The 7,230-nt window shown below is 49.0% G+C and overlaps 1 long non-coding RNA gene across 1 annotated transcript; it reads right to left on the bottom strand.

Moving 5' to 3' along the window:
* Positions 1-4,638: 4,638 nt before the first annotated feature.
* LOC147317092 (uncharacterized) lies at positions 4,639-6,390 on the bottom strand. The gene is made up of 3 exons (XR_015131694.1): positions 6,288-6,390; positions 5,327-5,361; positions 4,639-4,771 (listed from the first exon to the last, which is right to left on the bottom strand). It is a non-coding gene; the product is annotated as an uncharacterized LOC147317092 (long non-coding RNA).
* Positions 6,391-7,230: the final 840 nt, after the last annotated feature.

Below are 7,230 nucleotides of genomic sequence, written 5' to 3' on the forward strand. Positions count from 1 at the left end.
TGCCCTCCCCTTCTCCAAGAAACCCGTCTTCAACAGAGTCGAGAGAGCCGGGAACTTGTGAGGTGTGCATGTCCTGGTGAGCCTCCACCTTTTATAGGTGGGTGCAGCCTCGACTGTACAGAGACAGACCAGACCAGCTGCACCACACAGACACTTCAAACCTAATCTGAGTACAAAACACACACACACACACACACACACACACACACAGAGAGAAACACACATCTTACCATTAAAAAAAAATAGGGTTCCTTTACAATGTCAGAAGGAGGAAGGCACTAAGGCACCGCCTTCCGCCCCTCGACGCCCTCGCGGTGCCCCCTCCTTCTGACAGGAACTTCCTACAGACCAGGTATGAAGGATGCCTGAGTGGACATACAAAACTCACAAGTTCCTGGCTCTCACGGCTCCTATGCAGAGGGTTAGTCGAAGACGGAGGGGCATCGCGAGGGGCGTCGGGGGACGGGGGACTGTGCCTCACTGCCCTCCCCTTCTCCAAGAAACCCGTCTTCAACAGAGTCGAGAGAGCCGGGAACTTGTGAGGTGTGCATGTCCTGGTGAGCCTCCACCTTTTATAGGTGGGTGCAGCCTTGACTGTACAGAGACAGACCAGACCAGCTGAACCACACAGACACTTCAAACCTAATCTGAGTACAAAACACACACACACACACACACACACACACACACACACACACACACACACGCACAGAGAGACACAAACATCTTACCATTAAAAAAATAGGGTTCCTTTACAATGTCAGAAGGAGGAAGGCACTAAGGCACCGCCTTCCGCCCCTCGACGCCCTCGCGGTACCCCCTCCTTCTGACAGGAACTTCCTACAGACCAGGTATGAAGGATGCCTGAGTGGACATACAAAACTCACAAGTTCCTGGCTCTCACGGCTCCTATGCAGAGGGTTAGTCGAAGACGGAGGGGCATCGCGAGGGGCGTCGGGGGACGGGGGACTGTGCCTCACTGCCCTCCCCTTGTCCAAGAAACCCGTCTTCAACCGAGTCGAGAGAGCCGGGAACTTGTGAGGTGTGCATGTCCTGGTGAGCCTCCACCTTTTATAGGTGGGTGCAGCCTCGACTGTACAGAGACAGACCAGACCAGCTGCACCACACAGACACTTCAAACCTAATCTGAGGACAAAAAACACATACATACATACATACAGAACCAGACACACACACACACACACACACACACACACACACACAGACACAAACATCTTACCATTAAAAAAATAGGGTTCCTTTACAATGTCAGAAGAAGGAAGGCACTAAGGCACCGCCTTCCGCCCCTCGACGCCCTCGCGGTGCCCCCTCCTTCTGACAGGAACTTCCTACAGACCAGGTATGAAGGATGCCTGAGTGGACATACAAAACTCACAAGTTCCTGGCTCTCACGGCTCCTATGCAGAGGGTTAGTCGAAGACGGAGGGGCATCGCGAGGGGCGTCGGGGGACGGGGGACTGTGCCTCACTGCCCTCCCCTTCTCCAAGAAACCCGTCTTCAACAGAGTCGAGAGAGCCGGGAACTTGTGAGGTGTGCATGTCCTGGTGAGCCTCCACCTTTTATAGGTGGGTGCAGCCTCGACTGTACAGAGACAGACCAGACCAGCTGCACCACACAGACACTTCAAACCTAATCTGAGTACAAAACACACACACACACACACACACACACAGAGAGACACAAACATCTTACCATTAAAAAAATAGGGTTCCTTTACAATGTCAGAAGGAGGAAGGCACTAAGGCACCGCCTTCCGCCCCTCGACGCCCTCGCGGTGCCCCCTCCTTCTGACAGGAACTTCCTACAGACCAGGTATGAAGGATGCCTGAGTGGACATACAAAACTCACAAGTTCCTGGCTCTCACGGCTCCTATGCAGAGGGTTAGTCGAAGACGGAGGGGCATCGCGAGGGGAGTCGGGGGACGGGGGACTGTGCCTCACTGCCCTCCCCTTCTCCAAGAAACCGGTCTTCAACCGAGTCGAGAGAGCCGGGAACTTGTGAGGTCTGCATGTCCTGGTGAGCCTCCACCTTTTATAGGTGGGTGCAGCCTCGACTGTACAGAGACAGACCAGACCAGCTGCACCACACAGACACTTCAAACCTAATCTGAGTACAAAACACACACACACACACACACACACACACACACACAGACACACACACTCACAGAGACACAAACATCTTACCATTAAAAAAATAGGGTTCCTTTACAATGTCAGAAGGAGGAAGGCACTAAGGCACCGCCTTCCGCCCCTCGACGCCCTCGCGGTGCCCCCTCCTTCTGACAGGAACTTCCTACAGACCAGGTATGAAGGATGCCTGAGTGGACATACAAAACTCACAAGTTCCTGGCTCTCACGGCTCCTATGCAGAGGGTTAGTCGAAGACGGAGGGGCATCGCGAGGGGCGTCGGGGGACGGGGGACTGTGCCTCACTGCCCTCCCCTTCTCCAAGAAACCCGTCTTCAACAGAGTCGAGAGAGCCGGGAACTTGTGAGGTGTGCATGTCCTGGTGAGCCTCCACCTTTTATAGGTGGGTGCAGCCTCGACTGTACAGAGACAGACCAGACCAGCTGCACCACACAGACACTTCAAACCTAATCTGAGGACAAAAAACACATACATACATACATACACACAGACACAGACACACACACACACACACACACACACACAGACACAAACATCTTACCATTAAAAAAATAGGGTTCCTTTACAATGTCAGAAGAAGGAAGGCACTAAGGCACCGCCTTCCGCCCCTCGACGCCCTCGCGGTGCCCCCTCCTTCTGACAGGAACTTCCTACAGACCAGGTATGAAGGATGCCTGAGTGGACATACAAAACTCACAAGTTCCTGGCTCTCACGGCTCCTATGCAGAGGGTTAGTCGAAGACGGAGGGGCATCGCGAGGGGCGTCGGGGGACGGGGGACTGTGCCTCACTGCCCTCCCCTTCTCCAAGAAACCCGTCTTCAACAGAGTCGAGAGAGCCGGGAACTTGTGAGGTGTGCATGTCCTGGTGAGCCTCCACCTTTTATAGGTGGGTGCAGCCTCGACTGTACAGAGACAGACCAGACCAGCTGCACCACACAGACACTTCAAACCTAATCTGAGTACAAAACACACACACACACACACACACACACACACACACACACACACACACACACACACAGAGATACAAACATCTTACCATTAAAAAAATAGGGTTCCTTTACAATGTCAGAAGGAGGAAGGCACTAAGGCACCGCCTTCCGCCCCTCGACGCCCTCGCGGTGCCCCCTCCTTCTGACAGGAACTTCCTACAGACCAGGTATGAAGGATGCCTGAGTGGACATACAAAACTCACAAGTTCCTGGCTCTCACGGCTCCTATGCAGAGGGTTAGTCGAAGACGGAGGGGCATCGCGAGGGGCGTCGGGGGACGGGGGACTGTGCCTCACTGCCCTCCCCTTCTCCAAGAAACCCGTCTTCAACCGAGTCGAGAGAGCCGGGAACTTGTGAGGTCTGCATGTCCTGGTGAGCCTCCACCTTTTATAGGTGGGTGCAGCCTCGACTGTACAGAGACAGACCAGACCAGCTGCACCACACAGACACTTCAAACCTAATCTGAGGACAAAAAACACATACATACATACATACACACAGACACAGACACACACACACACACACACACACACAGACACAAACATCTTACCATTAAAAAAATAGGGTTCCTTTACAATGTCAGAAGAAGGAAGGCACTAAGGCACCGCCTTCCGCCTCTCGACGCCCTCGCGGTGCCCCCTCCTTCTGACAGGAACTTCCTACAGACCAGGTATGAAGGATGCCTGAGTGGACATACAAAACTCACAAGTTCCTGGCTCTCACGGCTCCTATGCAGAGGGTTAGTCGAAGACGGAGGGGCATCGCGAGGGGCGTCGGGGGACGGGGGACTGTGCCTCACTGCCCTCCCCTTCTCCAAGAAACCCGTCTTCAACAGAGTCGAGAGAGCCGGGAACTTGTGAGGTGTGCATGTCCTGGTGAGCCTCCACCTTTTATAGGTGGGTGCAGCCTCGACTGTACAGAGACAGACCAGACCAGCTGCACCACACAGACACTTCAAACCTAATCTGAGGACAAAAAACACATACATACATACATACATACACACAGACACAGACACAAACATCTTACCATTAAAAAAATAGGGTTCCTTTACAATGTCAGAAGGAGGAAGGCACTAAGGCACCGCCTTCCGCCTCTCGACGCCCTCGCGGTGCCCCCTCCTTCTGACAGGAACTTCCTACAGACCAGGTATGAAGGATGCCTGAGTGGACATACAAAACTCACAAGTTCCTGGCTCTCACGGCTCCTATGCAGAGGGTTAGTCGAAGACGGAGGGGCATCGCGAGGGGCGTCGGGGGACGGGGGACTGTGCCTCACTGCCCTCCCCTTCTCCAAGAAACCCGTCTTCAACAGAGTCGAGAGAGCCGGGAACTTGTGAGGTGTGCATGTCCTGGTGAGCCTCCACCTTTTATAGGTGGGTGCAGCCTCGACTGTACAGAGACAGACCAGACCAGCTGCACCACACAGACACTTCAAACCTAATCTGAGTACAAAACACACACACACACACACACACACACACAGGAAGCGCTGCCTGAGGAAAGCGGGGAGGATCATCAAGGACTCCAGTCACCCCAGCCATAAACTGTTCCGACTACTTCCCACAGGAAGGAGGTTCTGCAGCATCCGGTCCCGTACCAGCAGACTAAGAGACAGATTTTTCCATCAGGCCATCAGACTGCTGAACACTTCATAGACACCTCAGCTTCACAACTGGAACTTCAACATTATGTAATGCCACTGTTTTGCACATGTCTCAACTCTGTATATTTTTATATATTTTATTTTATTGTTTACTCTATTTAATTCGTAAAAAATGTGTACACACACACACACACACACACACACACACACACACACACACACACACACACACACGTAGAAAAACATTTAGTATACACATCCAGAAATGCATATACTATCATATATTGTACATATATTTATTAGTTTCAGATTAGCCATTCTTATATTTTGCTTGTTTACGTTATTGTATTTTGCACGTTATTGTATTTTGCACAACTCTGTTGCTTGTGAAGCTCGCACACAAGAATTTCACTCACATGTACTGTACCAATGTACCTGCACATGTGATGTGACAATAAAAGTGATTTGATTTGATTTGACATGTATATTCAAACCTCAAGGACAAAAACCAGAGGACAAAAACTACAAGAACAATATAAATATGGAGAAAACTAACCTTAGAAACATGCAGGGTGACCGGAGACAGCAGCACTGCAGACATGAGGACAGGCAGACAGTTAAGGCTGTGTGAGAGTCAAGTTCACTCCTATATATGACCTCCTATCGCAGAATGCGTTACTGTGACAACGCAGGCTTTGTGCTTTGAAGTGTGGTGATTGGTGACGTCATTGGAACGGCCCGGATCAATTTGAAAAAGGCGTTTTTGTCTGAAAATGCTCGTGTCCAAACTACCGTTTTCACAGAGTTGTGTGTCCACATTGAAACGGCCGAAAACGCTTACGTTCCAGTACTGCGCATGCGTGAAACGCAAGGTGACTGGACCTGCCTCATTTCTGTCTGCCGTTTATTTACTTTCCGGCTCTTTGAAACGTGCAGGAAAATGAAAAGGAAAAGCGACGAGTTTTTTAAATGGACTAACAATGAGGTGGAGTTGTTGCTGCAAGTAATACAAAAGTACAAAGTTGCAAAAGCGATTGAGAATTAAAGAATTTGAAGAAAAGCTATCTGCTATCTTTGTGTTTTGCAGCAGAGAAAAAATATAGTTTATGTCAATAAAGCCTTTGATCCGGAGAAGAAAAGGATGTCAGGAGGGGACCTGGATCTGTGTGTTTACGCCTGCGTGTTCTGACGCCATGACATCTTGAAGATGCCGTTACCACAGAAACTGATTTTTGGGCATTTTACAAATTTTAGTCCATTAAGCTATTTTTAACCATTTCATTTTAAAGAAAAGTGTCAAATTTGAAGCCTTCAAATCAAAGTAACACCTTTTTTTCATATTCATACACCAGTCGTTAATAATTTCTACACCTCTCCCGGAAAATTTAAAACATACAAACAATTTACGGGAAACAATCTTGGAATACACATATTTGATCACGTTAGAACTTGATATTCACACTGGAACTTGTTAAATTATTACAGTAATTTACATTTAAAGAAATTTTCAAACGTACCTGCAGCGAAGTCCAGGTGACAGTCGGGGAGTCCGGGTCCACGGCGAGCCATCTTCAAACTTGAAAAACAAAAACAAGTACAAACGATCCACAGATGAAGTACTTGTTGTGCTCTCAAATTAAATCCGCTTTTAGTAAAATGTTTTGCAAAACTTAGCTTTCCACAGGCTGAGGTTGGAGCAGGTCGAAACAAGTCCACGAGCAAGTGTAAACGGACGTTTGGAACGTTGTGCAGCATTTAAATACCCTCGGCGACCATGGTTACGGTTGTCAACGTGTACACGTGCACGTGATAGAACTATCCGATTGTTCAGTCTGACGTCACTAGCCGTGTCTGGGTCTAAACTCCGCTGCAGGTCCATATATCAAACGATCACTATGGCATTACTGAGAGTTGAAAAACTGTCTAAAGTCTTTCATCTTTAATAAAATGATCGGCGTTCTGCTCTACCAGGTGTAACAATTGAGTTTAACATCCAGGCATCCATGAAAACGGAATTTATGACATTTAACGGAGTTAGAAGTTAGCAGGGAGTTAGCTCGCTAGCTTCTATCTAAATACAATATAACATGTCCTGACTGCGGGGTTTTGGAAACAAGTTAAAACGTACAGCTCTGCTATCACTTCCAACATAAATGAAGACAGAAAACTAAACAGCAGTGACGTTTGTCGAGCGGGAGCCTGGGATTGTTTAGCTAAACGGCCTAAACCGTTTCCCATTCATTCTCTATGGTAGTGCTAAACCACTACGGATGTAATATATTTTTGGCCACTACGGTCTTCCGGCGCTGTAACGAGTTTGAGATGCGGCGGCACTTTTAAAAAATCTCCTCTTTTACGTTTCGGGAGAGAAAACAAGTAACTCAACGCTCGCAACACATCCCAACGCTCCTCATTCATTGATCAAAGGTAAGAAACGTCGTTTGAAATAACAGTAAACCA

This window comes from Aulonocara sp. 'chitande type north' Nkhata Bay, linkage group LG12, assembly GCF_057382095.1.
Source record: "Aulonocara sp. 'chitande type north' Nkhata Bay isolate Kocher_YH1m ecotype deep benthic linkage group LG12, A_spYH_male_GT1.1, whole genome shotgun sequence".
Taxonomy (NCBI): domain Eukaryota; kingdom Metazoa; phylum Chordata; class Actinopteri; order Cichliformes; family Cichlidae; genus Aulonocara; species Aulonocara sp. 'chitande type north' Nkhata Bay.